Consider the following 16,054-nt stretch of genomic DNA (forward strand, 5'->3'; position numbering starts at 1 on the left):
GAGTTTGGCATCTAGGACGGTCGTGTACTGTAGGGAATTCGTATTGTAATTCCTACACGACTACGGTCCCCTATCTTGGAAGAGTTACATTGTGCGCATCCAGGAATATCACGTATAAAGGTGCTAGCCCAGAATTAGGTTTGGTGGCCGTACATTGATGAAAACATTCAGCACGTTGTTCGTGCATGCGATCCATGGCAGCAGACTCAACCTTTAAACGCTCCTGTACCTATGGTTCAATGGCATTGGCCAACCAAACCTTGGTATGTTTACACGTAGACTACGTAGGTCCATTGGACGGTCACATGATATTGGTAGTCGTCGATGCGCATTCTAAATGGATGGAGGCCAAAGCGGTCGACCAGCCAGACGACGATAAACATTTTACGCACACTATGTTGTACACACGGAATCCGGATACTGTGGTCTGTGATAATTGTCCCGCGTTTACAAGTATGGAATTCAAACTATTTTTACAAGACGATGGAGCTCGGTAGCATCATACTCCCCCTTATCAACCATAATCAAACGGTATGGTTGAAAGAGATATCAAGCAGGGGATACAAAAGTTGAATGGTGACATACACACCGGGATAAACTGGTTTTTGTTCCGGTACCGAATAACCCCACAGACCACCACAGGTTTCTCTCCACCTCAGGTATTGGTGGACCACAGGTTGCATTCACGATTGGATTTATTGCGCACAGAGCAGGAAGTCCGAGTAAGATCAGACAAAGGACTATTAAAGTGCACGACGATTCAAATACAAAAAAATCGGAATTTTGAGCTGGGAGATCTACTTTTCGTTCGCCGGAACCGTGAGAGCTGAAGGTGGATGAAATGCGAAGTTGCGGTGAAAGAGCGCCAAGAAGTTATTCAGTACTTGAGGGTGGCAGTGAATGCTGCCGACCACATCAGGAGACAGCCAAGTGAATCTCTCGTTCCAGAACGAGCTTTGAGTAAGACGGGTTAGCACCGCAACCTCGAAGCAGAGTCTGCAGTTGACAACACTGAATCTGGATCAACATTCAGTTCTGCGGCTTCTGAATTGCGCTGATCAGAACCGACCAGAAAACCGGTGGAATGCGCCTAAAAACTTACGGGTGGAGGGATGTCCTATCCACCGTGTGACTGTTATCTGTCTGTCATGTGACATCACGTGATTGGTTAATTTCGCGGGCTGGTCCATCTATCGATTAACGTTGATCTATTTATCCTGTGCACGAGAACGTGTTAATTGTTTCCGTGTGACTACGAGTCAAGCAGACTTATCCGGCTGCGCTGTATATGATAAACGTTCTGTTCCAACCTCCGACATTTTCCTTAATTGCAAAGGTGGAAATGCTGCTCCTGCTAGGAAGAGACATCATAGACATGTTGAAGCAGCTCCTTCCCTGCGTAACGGCGATAAGTGTTGGTACCTGCCTATGTTCAGGGGATACCACCCTCAGAAATCCGAACAGATAAGGGTCGACTTCCATTCCAGTGCCCGGCACTATGGGGTGTCTTTGAATGACGCGCTAAGATGAACACCAGTCTGCTGTGGGTGCTGCTGCAGCTTAGGAAGGAAGTAGTGATTGTTGCTGCTGACGTGCAGCAAAGTGTCCCATTGCTTCTTGGTACACGAAGGCCATCGGAACTGTCTGAGCTACGTATCGCAACAACGACTTCAATGACGAAATCACGGAGATGCGGATAAGCGTGCACGTCTTTGGTAACAGCCCATCCCCTGCTGTCGCTACGTACGGCCTCAGAAGAGCTGCCCTGGAGGGTGAGAAGGACCATGGAGAAGACGCTACACTTTGAACGCCTATGTGGATGATGGCCAAGTTACTCTCCTCCAAAACACCCAAGACATGCTAGCTCTTTCCAACTTGCATCGTCTCCAACAAGATGGAAGTCATGAATGCTTTTCCTCCGGACGATCTTGTAGAAGTGTTGAAGGACCTGGACTTGGTGTCGACTTCCCTCCCATTTAGAGATGCATAGGCATAAGTTGGGATATTACCGAAGATGTGTTCACCTTCCAGGTGTCATCAGTGGAGGTGCCCTACACCAGACTTAGGGCTTTGTCTACAGCGTTTGATCCGCTGGGATTCGCTACCCCAGTAATCATTCAGGGACGGTCCTTCCTTTGAGAACTTACTTTGGTGACCACTGACTGGGATGCTCCTCTGCCAGAAGAAAAGCTTGGAGAGATTCCTTAAAGGAGCTTGAACAGGTTAAATTTCCACGCTCATATACCTCCATGTCTCTCAGATAAGAACACAGAAAGGAAACGTGCGTTTTCTGTGACGCATCCACGATTGCCATTGCTGCCATGGTTTACCTGAAGACAATTGATGGGGATGGCGGATCAGATCTTGACTTTATGTTCGGCAAAGCCAAGCTTGCGCACGTCCTGAAATTACTGCCCCGTGAATCGAACTCTGCACTGCTGTCGTAGCGGTAGAAGTGGCAGAAGTGATCGCTGATGAGATCGATGACAAACCCTGACATTCTACTTTGATTCCAAGGTGATTCCAAGGTGGTTCACAATGCAACCAGATGTTCTATGTGTCTGCGAACAACAGGATGCAGCGCAAAATGAGATCGACTCTTCCAGGGCAGTGGAAATTCGTCCTTTCTGACCCTAACCCTGCTGATCATGGCACGAGATCAATGCCAGTTAGCGATCTAGCACATGGTTAACAGGACCGATGTTCTTGTTCAGGTCAGCAGAGAGAGAGAGGCCGCTATTCCACAATTTGACCTGATTAATCCAGAATCTGATGCCGAACTCAGCACACAGATCACAAGTCGTCCTACTCACATCTCCAGCAACGGGTTAGACCCCAAACGCTTTGAGAGGTTCTCAAGTTGGCGATAGCTGTCACATGGCTCGCGCATATTGCTTAATCATTCGCACAAAAGAGTGACTGGAAAGGATGGCATATCTGCAAGAGACCCCGTTCCCTGGATAGCTTACATCATCATCTTGCGCAGTGTGATCTTCCTCCTCTTTTGAGAAGAGGAGGAACACGACGTGGAAGCGTCTCAATACCGGCGTCTGCGCCAAGCACGTCAACAAGCCGGACGAGATGAGCGAGGAGGAAGAGGTGGACGAGGAGGATCAGGACAACGGCAGCGGCGGCATGGGAGGTAACGGCATGCAGAGAGCCTGCAGAACATGACCAAGCAAGAGCTGATCTGGGAACGCATGGAGCTGGAGAAGTGCCTGTCCAGACTGGAGGGCGAACACAGCCGGCTGCAGGGTCGCTTGAAGGAGAGAAACTAGGCCCGGGGTAACGAGGTGATGGAAAACAAGACAACAGAACTGGAAAGAGAGATTAGGAGACTGAGAGTCGAACACATCGAGCTCCAGGAAGAAAAAGAACGGTATAAACGGAAAAATAGACCGTCGGAAAATGATTGAAACATGAACTTTTTTTGCAAATCTGTAAAAAAGAAATCAATATTTTCAGTCTGTACAGATTCTAGATTTGTTTTGGATTCTCTGTTGTATATTTGACATGATTGAATTGGCTGATTTTGAAGTTCGGGTTGGAACAACCGCTTTTCTTCCCCTTTTTACATTTTTAGCACCTGCCTCTGCAGAAAGTTGGAAATAACTTTAGCTTGTATTTTATACAAGTCTTTCCCCAGCCACATTATGCTACGTACATAACCTGAACCAAACTATAGGCAGGTAGAGAAGGTGTATTCTCTACACCTTTTATAAGATGGGTTTGATTTTGGCGATGTCATTTACCCCTTTTTATCAGTGTGTTGAGTTGTTTGCTGTCAGTTTATTGTAAACGTGATTTTCAGAAATGTTGCCAAATGTATAATGCCTATGGTACACAGTCCTCAGTTTAGAGGAAGAACTGTCCAAACCAGTACATTCTGGCTTTTTTTCTAATGCAGGAATTTTCAACAGCTGTTATAACCAGTGGGCAGTGAGTGATCCCTGGTGAAGGATAATTTTTTTCCGCCTGTATTTCAAACCTAGTTGATGGTTTTACCATTTTTAGTAATTGACTGCACTATTCAATAGATCAGGGGCATTGACTCCAGTCTTGTTTAATGATTTGTTTTGTGAAAGCCTTGAGTTCAGTTGGTGGCATCCTGTACAGGTACCAGGCGGGGAATGTTACGTCCCTCCTGATATGATTTGCTATTTTATATCTAGCCAGCAGATGTCACTGCTTACTTGTAAGTTAACAGCTGTTTTTCCTGATTTAATACTGCGTTGCTAAGCAATTGACCTTCGACATCTGGTCGGCCTTTTTATAATCGCTTGTATATTTTATTAATTCACTAGTCATAAGCATTTTGTTACGAGTCAAGGGATTTTAATCAATATTTGTAACCACCTGTCATGAGCGATAATTCAAAAGGCAAAGCTGTCCATGCTCCAAGGAACGAACTGTCCTTTAACTACAAAGCTGAATTTTGGGGAATCAGTCATTTTGTCAATGACAAAACAGAAACATTGGAATATTAGTGTTGTAGTGATTTTTCCAGCCTACATGTACAATAATGCTTCCAGAGATTATTTTATGGTTTTTGCTAAACGCATTACCAATGACCTCATTTCTATTGCATGATATATCCGTACAGTCAGTCCTATGAACATCATGCAGCACCGTATTGACCTTTCCGATTCCTTATCTTAACCCAAACACATGCTAATGTTATAGCTCCACCTGAAAAACCAATGCCAATCCCATTTAAAGTACTGATATTTTTGTTCATTACCTCGCCACTATCTCGGTTTCTACAGTTAATCTATATTCAATAGGAACTATCAATGGTTTCCCTTGCAGTCTTTGTTAGGTTTCTTGAGCGCATTGCCATTCGCAAGTCTTCTGTTTTTATCTCTTCTGCCTTAATGCGAATGTAGTGTTCAGTTTCAACTTCCAGTATATTATATTATTTGTTTCCTTGCAAATTAGCTTTACTTTGTACATTTTTTTCTTCCAGGTTTGCTTCTCTGCCCAGTTGCTCTCCAAGTACGATCCAATACTGTACTGCAATATTTTATATTTAATATCAATGCACCTATTATGGTGACCGCTGATCTATCCGCCACATTTATTGATCGAGAAAATAGTTAGTTTGGACATTAGTCGCAAGAATTCGGTCGCTGAAACGACGCCTAACATTATTGTAGACGTTTTCAGAAACTATGTGCACTTGAGCCGAACAGTTTGTCATGCTTTATCTGTACATTGTTGCTCATTAGCCTTCTATGCCAACTTTTGGAAAGCGAATTAATTCAAATTCTTCACCAATAATCCTGGAAGTCAAGTCAAATTCGACTCTGAAACTGTACTTAATGATCTACAATAACATACATGTTCTTTGTACATATTCAGGTATGATCCCGGCCACCTATAATTACACTTTACAATTGAAATAGCGAATAATTTTTATCGCCATGCTCAGCGGATAAACACCACCCGCCCTTATAGCGGAATAGAAGGAACTGCGTGCGGATTGGAGACAATGTATTTGGAATGCGCTCAGAAGAAGTTTACCAATTACTTCATTTCTACTGCATGATATATCCGTATAGTCAGCCCTATGGACGTCATGCAGCACCTTATTGATCTTTCCTATTTTTTATCTCAACTCAAACACTCGCTAATCCGGCACTATAGCGCCAGTGTATTTCCCCGCGATATTCAGCTGCTTGCTGAATTTGGACTGAGTGGTCACGTAAATAAATATGTTCATGCAGCAGCTAATATTTCTCAGGAAATATGCGGCGTCTTGAAAGAGAATTTCTGAATCAGGTACAGTTGCAAGAAAAGGTTTGTGAGCTAATGATCTGGTATTCTGCATTAATTACCATAAAATGTGGTCTGGTCTTCATCTCAGTCACAATAATAGACAAACACAATCTGCCTAAACTAAGAACGCACAAACAATTGCATTCTTCATATCATTATTGAACGCATTGTTTAATTATTCACAGTCCAGGCTGGAAAAAGTATGTGTACTCTTGATTTAATAACTGGTAGAAACTTACACAGCAATAACCTCCACCAAAAGTTTTCTGTAGCTGCTGATCAGACTTGCACAACGGTGAGGAGGAATGTTAGACCATTCCTCCATGCAAAACTGTTTCTGTTCTTTAATATTTCTGGGACACCTCGCATGAACAGTCCTCTTCAGGTCATGCCACAGCATCTCAATTGAGTTAAGTTCTGGACTCTGACGTGGCCATTACAAAATACAAATTTTCTACTTTTTAAACCATTCTGTTGTTGATTTACTGTTGTGTTTCGGATCATTGTTTTGTGGCATCATCCAACTTCCATTCAACTTCAGGTGACGGACTGCTACCATGACTGATAAATGAGGGGAGACTTGATAGAGGTAAATAAAATTATGATGGATATAGACAGAGTGAATGCAAGCAGGCTTTTTCCACTGAGGCTAGGGGAGAAAAAATCAGAGAACATGGGTTAAGGGTGAAGGGGGAAAAGTTTAAAGGGGACATTAGGAGGGGCCTCTTCACACAGAGAGTGGTGGGAGTGTGGAATGAGCTGCCAGATGAAGTGGTAAATGCGGGCTCACTTTTAACATTTAAGAAAAACTTGGACAGGTATATGGATGAGAGGTGTATGGAGGGATATGGTCTAGGTGCAGGTCAGTGGGACTAGGCAGAAAAATGGTTCGGCACAGCCAAGAAGGGCCAAAAGGCCTGTTTCTGTGCTGTAATGTTCTATGGTTCTATGACATTCTCCTGTAAAATGTCATGATACAATTTTGAATTCATTCTTCCCTCAACGATTACAAGCAAAGCAACCTCAAACCATAATGCTACTTCCATCATTTTTCACAATTAGGATGAAGGTTTTGTGTTAGTGTGCAGTGCCCTTTTTCCTCCAAGCATAGCGGTGTGCATTTCTACTAAAAATTCCAACTTTTGCCTTATCTGTCCACAGAACGTTGTCCCAGAAGTGTTGTAGAACATCCAGGTGCTCTTTTGCAAACTTAAGACGTGCAGCACTTTTTTTTGGCGAGCAGTAGTTTCCTCTTTGGACTCTTTCCATGGACACCATTCTTGTCCATCGTTTTTCTTATAGTGGACACATGGACAGAAACTTTAGCATTCTAGAGATTTCTGCAGGTCTTTTGCGGTTACCTTTGGGTTCTCTTTTACCTCCTCTGCAAAGATGTGTGACCTTTGCAGGATGCCCACTCCTAGGGAGAGTAGCAACAGTACTGAGTTTCCTCCATTTGTGGACAATTTCTCTTGCTGTGTACTGATGAACACTCAGTCCACAGATGCTTTTGTAGCCTTTTCAGCTTCATGCATCTCTGCAATTCTTTTAAGATCCTCTTAAAGTTGTTTTGATCGAAGCAGGGTGCACATAAACAGATCTTTCTTAAGAAGAGCAGGCTCTGTCAGTAACCTGACTTTGTATGTCTTTTATATAAGGCAGGACACCTCCACAACCAACACTTCCAATCTCATCTCATTGATTGGAAGACCTGACTCCAAATAGCTTTTGAAGAAGGCATTGCCCCAGAGTTTCACATACTTTTTTGAACCTAGACTGTGATGGTTTAAATGGTGTACTCAGTATTGACGAGAAGACGTACAATTATTTGTGTGCTATCAGTTTAGGCAGATTGTGTTTGTCTATTATTGTGACTTAGATGACCAACCCATTTTTATGAGTAATTAATGCAGAAAGCCAGGCAATTGCAAAAGGTTCACAAACCTTTTTTTTTGCAACCGTATATCTACTTTTGCTGTCATAATAGGAGACTTTTAGGGTTATAGAGTCATAGAATAGTACAGCACAGAAACAGCCCTTCGGCTCATCTAGTTTATGTCAAATCATTTAAACTGCCTACTCCAATCGACCTGAACCGGAGCCATAGCCCTCCATACCCTTGCCATCCATGTACTTATCCAAACATCTCCTAAACGTTGAAATCGAGCTTGCATACACCACTTGTGCTGGCAGCTCTTTCCATACTCTCACGACCCTCTGAGTGAAGAGGTTTTTCCACCCTTAACCCGTCACCTCTGGTTGTAGTCCAACTTCAGTGAAATAAGCCTACTTGCATTTACCCTATCTATACCCCTCATAATTTTGTACACTTCTATCAAATCTCCTCTCAGTTTCCCACACTCCAAGGAATATGAAAGAAAGAAAAGTCCTAACCTAGTCAATCTTTCTATATAACTTAGGTCATTAAGTTCCCCTGTACTCTTTCAACCTTGTTTACATCTTTCCTGTGGGTAGGTGACCAAAACTGCACACAATACTCCAAATTAGACCTCACTTCAGAAACAAACTTCGGACACAGGAGGATGGAGCTTCCCGAGGGCGTGAAGAGTAAAACTAAAGATCTCCTGCTGCTCTCCATCTCCGAATCAGTGCGACTCTTCCCATTGCTTTAACCCCTTAGGCTCTTATGGAACCGACTGGCCACTAAAATATGACTCTCAATGCGATGCACAGCAGAATTACAGCAAGTGGGTGCAGAGCTGTTTTCAATCAAATTGAGCCAATCATCTACTACCCATCAATGTAATAACCCGGTTCGGTGTAATAACCTGCCTTCCATTAGCAGACGAAAATAAAGCACATCGTCCTTATTCTATCCAAGATCCTCTGTGAATAAAATAGCAACGTTTACCAAAAAGGGGAGCATTCCGGTTGTTGCTAGAGCCACACCGCAGATTTGCTGGTGCAATATTTTGTTTTCAGCTTTTTACAACAAATGACAAAAAACCTACCAATGGTGAAAGTGACGGTGGACCAGGCAGACCACGTTGTAGTTATATAAGTCAGAGTATCAATGACCATGTATATCCGTGTGAAGTCTGGGTGACTCAACGGGAAGTGTGTGTATGCATGTTATTTAATCCGTGAAGATATAACGTACGAGATCCGCCTCTGCAATAGCCGCCATGTAGCGAGTGGCGCAGATCACATTTTTCCGGGTCAGGATCGCAATGCTAATAAATTCACTTTGGGCAGGGAAAGGAAAATAAAACATGTTTTATATGCATTTTTCCGATTCTATTTCAAAGAAATTATTCATATGTATAAATATATGGTTGGCATTCATCAGTCTCGAAGGACAATGGGTGATGATGATCATCATTATCACAAGCCTGGGCGGAAGGTATGGAGATCCTGAGATGCCCAGTCGTCAAGACCCCCCGCTCAACCTCACCAGTGTAATCCAAAAGGAAAGCTTATGAAGCAGTACGTTTGGCACCAGCTCGGCTGCGAGGAGCTGCCGGGAGGATGTTCAATGACGCCCAGCCGGCTTGGGGGCTCCACTCCGGATTTGCGGTCTGGGTTTATTCCCGTAGCCTTCGTCTCTCCCGAGGTTACCCACAAGGCAGTGGGGCTATTTACCCAGAGCTGGGGATCTGGTTCATGAGTACCAGGGTGTGTCTACACACCGGTGGGCCTGTGTGCAACGTGTGCAGTGGCTAGGCCTTCTCCCCGTCCTCTGTAGTTCAGCCTGAGTCTGAAAGGAGTTTAATTTCCGTGTGTCGCCAACGAGGAGGCACTACATGAGGCTTGCTGTTGGAGATGCTACGTACTGGCAGTGAGAGACTTGCACATTCAGCTCTCCGAAAGGCAAGACTGCTAGCCAGCGGTGGAAGCCGAAAATGAGAGCAACAAGCACTACCCACTACACCACCACAGCAGACACAACCACGAAAGCAGGGAAAATACAACCAAAATTGAATATATTTTGTGCGTTCAATCCCCTGTGTTTTGTTCTTTCGCATTCTAAAATTTGGTGCTAGGTCAACTGGATTTTGCATGTTACCCCAGGGTATGTGGGCGGAAGGAGAACCAGTGAAGTAAATGCGCAGGTATGAAGGAAGAACGTGGCAGGGAGTTAAGTAGGGGAATCAGATAGATTCGTGCACCCTGTGATCTGGCGTGGACTCGATGTGCAAGATAAGATAGGTGAAATATAAAAACAGAAAACTCACGTTTAATAAATGCTTCTGGTATCTTTTTCTTGAACTGATTTACAGCTGATCATACACAGTATCGGCTATTTTGCACTCCTGTGTTTCAATGAGGGGTATTCTCCTTTGATTATGTTAATAAAGTTAAGCGATGATGTGTATTATTATCCTGAATTCGCGTACTGATCATATCTCCACACAATGGTTTCAAATGCAGCATTTTGTATCATTACCAATAGAGAGGAAGGACTGATTTGCCCGTTGTTAATTGTTATTCTTATTTACCGGGAAGCCCGCTGAGGGCAGTAATCATACACATCAATTCTCAGCACTGACACATCTGTCCCGCATTTTCTAGGCAAATGAATATGTCAATTAGTGCAGCAAAACATAATTTAAATGTAATTTTTACACAGTACATTAATTAAAAATATTAATTGCTATAAATAACAAAACTAAGCAGATTACGTCAGTTCAAAGAAATCTTTGCGGTTGCAATTCACGATTTCTTCTGATGTTTTGCAAGGAAGCGCCCAAAGACTGAAATCTTTTATCCCGTACACTGGCGTAAGATGAACCCACAAAGCTCCTACGATGGAGATATATTACCTGAACCACCATCAGATCCATCTCTTCATTTTTTGTATGGATGTTATTCTTCACTATGTTTCACCCTGATATATGTGGCATCTTTTGTGTGTTATCTGAGGGATTAATTTAGTAAGTTACTTCAAACTAAATCCTTGTTTCAGAATAAAAAAAATGTCTCGAACAACATCAGAACATGAGATACATGTCCTGAAGGTGAAAGGAATGCGACCACTACCCCAGTCTCGTAATGCCAATATAATACTATTCTCGGATCAAATTGAGGATTCCAAAGCAATACGTGTCGAAAAATAGTAGTCGTAGTGTAGGCCTCCGTTAGTCTCGATAGCCCATGGATTTGTACCTTGGAAAGTTATGGAAGACCGGCAGTTGCCAAGCTGCAAGTCTCCCCTCTCCACGCCACCGATGTTGTCCAAGGGAAGGGTACATAAGAACATAAGAGATAGGAGCAGGAGTAGGCCAATCGGCTCCTCAAGCCTGCTCCGCCATTCAACAAGATCATGGTTGATCCAATCTTAACTCTAGTTTTCACCGAATCCCACAAGGCAACAGTGCCAACCAACAGGGCACCATGCCGCCCATTTTATTTTATTATTCATCCCGCCCAAACCCATGTGATCACCCGGGAAAAAAAACCCGGGGAAAAAATCTGGAAAATTCCTCTCCGACCCATCCAGGCTATCGAAAACTGGTCCAGGAGATCACATGGCTGATCTAAACCTAGCCTCATGTCCACTTACCTGCTGGCTCACCATATCCCCTAATGCCATTTTTATCCAGGAAAATGTCTATCTCCGTTTTGAATTTATTGAGTGTAGTAGCTTCCACAGCTCTCTGGGGCAGTAAATTCCACAGCCCCACTACCCTCTGAGTGAAGAAATTTCTCCGCATCTCAGTCCTGGAACAGCATCCCCTTATTTTAAGACTATGCCCCCTAGTCCTAGTTTCACCCATCATTGGGAACATTCTCCCCGCATCCACCCGATCAAGCCCCTTCACAATCTTATATGTTTCAATAAGATCGCCTCTCATTCTTCGGAACTCCAATGAGTAGAGTCCCAATCTACTCAACCTCTCATCATACATCAACCCACCCATCCCTGGAATTAACCTAGTGAACCTTCTCTGCACTGCCTCGAGAGCCAGTATGTCCTTTCTTAAATATGGACACCAGAACTACACGCAGTACTCCAGGTGTAGTCTCACCAATACCCGGTACAACTGCAGTAAGACCTCCCTGTTCTTATACTCCATCCCCCTAGCAATAAAAGCCAGCATTCCATTGGCCCATACAGCTAATTGTCCCTAATTGTCCCCAATTGTCTCTAATTGGTATTAGGACCCATACAGCTTGGTACCGGCAAGCAGAGCAATGTGTTATTAAGTGCCTTGCTCAAGGACACAACATGTAGCCTCAGCCAAGGCTCGAACTAGCGACCTTCAGATAGACGAACGCCAAGTGGCCAAATGCAGCACGTGATATAACTATTGATCCTTGAATTGTCGTTTTCAAACAGATCCATTCCCTTGTTCTCCCTGACCGAATCCATTGCCACATTTTTTTTTGTTTTCTTATGTTTCCACCAATCACCTACAAGGCTCTGACTTAAAAATCCCTTCCTACCCCCCCCCCCCCCCCACCAATCTGGCTTTATCTGCCCATCGTTTGCATAGCTAGCTCATATACAAGCCTCGGTCTTCTGTTTCTCACGACTTTATACTGACTGCCTTCCCCTTTCACTCTGATTGACCTGAAGCAGGAACAGAAACTTGACCTAAAACGTCGACTATCACTTTGCCTCTTTTGATACTACCTAATCCGCCGTGTCTTGCCAGTAGTTTACTTTATTTTCTCCAGAATCGATCATTTGCAATTTCTTGTTAACTTTTACAGCAGTCGAGGAAAACATAGGAATAAGCTCTTAGGCCACACGCGCTGTGCCAAATATCAAACAGCTTCCGACACTGACGCCATTTTTATGTTCCATCTCTACAATACACATCACAATCCCCAATTTTTCATGCTGCAATTCTACAGTGGCCCATTAACCTATCATCTGGGACACTGCCGACGAGTCTTTAAAATGAAATACCAACTGGAAGCAATACGACCTATAAAGAGCTTAAAATCGTCGCAGCAGCAAAACCGGATACAAATAATTTATAACTGAATTATCAACCGTTGCGGATGATCGTACAGGGGCGATTTGTACTATATTTTATCTAGGCAACGTTTTTTTCACAAAAACGGAAACAGGGATGATGGGCTTGCTGTGAAAACCGATAGAGACCTGATGGGCCGAATAGTCGAATTCCTTGTCATGAAAATGTGCCATAGAAAGTGACGCAGGTAAGGATTCCTCTGCACAGTAGTTCTTCGCTTGACTAAGCGTTTCCAACCGTATTCACAGCAATTCTTTAACTCATCAGCGACTGCTACTTGCTTCGTATTTGGGAATGAAAGAAGGAAGGCGAAGTGTGTGACGGGAACATGACCTTTGTCAGAGATTTGGAATGAATGTAATGAACAGAAATGGATAAAGACGAGGGAACATGCAAAGCAATAAAAAGAAAACTCAGAGAGGAGGAGGAGAAGGTGGGAGATATTGTTTCAGAGAGGACTGAAGTGAAAGCAGAGAGACGTAAAGAAAGATCCAGCGCGGGAGGTAACAGAAGAATGGGACAGACAAAAACGGGGACAAAATGTGACAGAGAGTGCGTAGAGCATTGCTGTAGTAGAGACACACAGATCAAGCGAGGAAATAACAAAGAAAGCATTATGGATGAAATGCAGCTGGCAGTCTCAGGGAAGAGTCAGTGAAATGGAGCATCGGACTTCGAAACACTGAAAGAAGTTAGAGATTGAACTCTGTGAGGGAGATGGTGCGATATATTTGATCAGCAATAAACATACGCTTAACTTGAGCCAGTAATACTTGGTCGAATTTGTATATTTTGTGTTGCACAGCCGGGACTGTATAATAGAAGGTAAAAAGCTGAAAGCTGTGTTTTATTCATGATTCGACCCGTTCTGGAGATTGGCCGAAAGGCGTAGAGAACGGTTCTAATTTCTATCTGTACCTGCACTGACAGAATGTTGCTGAAAAAGAACTCGTCCATCAATTCATATAATCACTCGTCACATCGCTCTGATCAGGGCTCGGGTTCCAGACTCTCTCCAGATGAGCTATTAACCCGCAAGCATATTTACGGCTTCGTAGGAGTGGAACTGCTGTAAAGCCTAGGGGACATGCAGTTCAAGTCACAGACTGTAGTATAGAGAGTGAATGGCAGATGTAGCGGTTACTACCACCAAAACCGCCGATAGACTAACACTGCAGGACGCGCTTCCAAATAACGAATTTTCAAATCGAAAAAAAGGTACGTTTGTTCCTTTATTACGAAACCAGCAAAAGCAAACGATCTTATAGCGATAAAAAAAAAACTAACAGAACTAAATTAGCGATATAACTAAACGATACTAAGCATAATTAGCTTTCAAACTAAATTAGCGTTTTTAAGCGGTCAACAAAAAATACAATTTCCGGCTGCCTCTAACTCTCAAAACAACTAATTAATTCAAAGCGTGAATACGTAACTGTACTTATTTGCTTACCACGACCCCCAATCAACGTGACAGATTACCGTAATAAATGCGCCACAAAATACAACATAGACAGAAAATAGATACATGGCTCCTGCATCCCAGCCCCTAATTATTACACTATTATAATCGCAACTACATACGACTAAAATAGGAGACATGAAATCTTCAAGGACAAACATCTTAACATTTATATAAATGTTCTTCTTCTTTCAGGCTGCTGGCAGATCATCAACTCGGCGAAAGACGCTCTTTGGTCGGCCCGAAACTTGATGGTCTACCAGCACACGGAGATGTCCGTGAGGGAATGCTGCCGACTGGCACACTCTCGGCTGCAGGAGAACGTGCTGAGGGACGCACTCGAACTCGGTGCAGCCACCGCAAGGGCCCGGTGGGGAAGGACCACAGTTTAGGGTTCCTCTCCCGCGGGAGTTGAGGGGTAGGGGGGCGGGGTGTATACCCCTCAACAAGGGAATGTAAATATAAAACACCAGAGTGCCACCTGGGTGGCTAAAAGTGTGGAGATGTAAAGACCGTAATGGAAACATTTGTAAAGGATAGAGAGCCATTGAATGGTTTATTGTACCTAATTTTATTTTTGAATAAAGTATATTTTGTGTGAAAATATATAACAGTCATCTAGGCTAGAGATTACCAGCATTTAGCCTAGCACAGAGTAATATTTACCGCCAGTCTGTCAAGCCAGTACGCCAAGTCAAGGTTGTGTAGCTTCTAGAGCTACAGCTCCTCAAGCCTTTGCCTCCTGTAGAAGACAGATCTTAGTTATAGGCCTGTCAAGACAGTTGGTCTTGGTCTTGATGCACATCTACCGCACAAACCCTCTTCTGTCTGGAAAGACATGAATGGTTCTTTCTACGATCCATGAGTTTCGAGTGGCTGTGTCATCAACTATAAGCACAGTGTCTCCTGAGAGGAAATTTGTTTTGTACCTGACCAATTATAACGTCCCTGTAACTATGGTAAATTCTCCTTGACAAGTTTGACATGTATTGTACCTGCTTCCATCCATGATGAACACAATTGTCTTCCTTTTGGAACTCTCACGGTGGTAAGGATGGTGAGGTCTTCAGAAGCAACAGATGGTTGGATGTTGGTGCTTCCAAATCATTGGGATCAGATGATGCTTTAGTAATTGGACATCCATTGATAATAGCCTCTACTTCACAAAGGACTGTGTGGAAACCTTCTTGATCAAGATTCTATATCTTCATGGTAGAATTGAGAACCTTTCGCTAGACCGTTCGGACAACGCTCATGTGTGGAGACAGAGACGGAAGAAGGTCGATAGCTCACTGACTTTAATAAGAACTGTTGCAGTATTTAAAGGAAAAGAACGCAATAAACGCTAGGCCAACGGGGCCGTTAACTCTCAAACTGAAAGCTCAATGCTTACACTGCGGTTGAAAGCAATACCTAAATAGTAAATGACTAGCCCTCCTTTCCAGCGTCAGTCAAAGCATGTAGTTCTCTTTCCCAGACAAAGACGGGGGCAAGCAGGGAGCCAATCAGTCTGCCGGGAATGCTGTTTCTAAGCGCGCAGCAGAGAAGCCCTGGCTCGACTCCGCGTGCGCTTGTAGCGCTGGATCAGCTGTTTTGCAGCAGGAGCTCCCACATCAGTTTCTTGGTCAGGGAAGAGCGGTGGCTAGAACCCCTTCTAGTATTCGAAAAGATTCATCCCAGTGGAGAACGACCGGCGGTTACTGTGGGCAACCCCTGCCTAAACCAATTGGGAGCACCAGTACGTGGGGTTGGAAGAGGCAAGACAGCGCAGGGTTGTCTCCAACTCCTGGTTCACTCTTTCAGTCTGGCCTTTAGATTTGGGGTGGAAACCAGACGGGAGGCTGGCCGTGGCTCCTACAAGAAAACA

The sequence above is a fragment of the Hemitrygon akajei genome, chromosome 18 (genome assembly GCF_048418815.1).
Source record: "Hemitrygon akajei chromosome 18, sHemAka1.3, whole genome shotgun sequence".
Classification (NCBI taxonomy): domain Eukaryota; kingdom Metazoa; phylum Chordata; class Chondrichthyes; order Myliobatiformes; family Dasyatidae; genus Hemitrygon; species Hemitrygon akajei.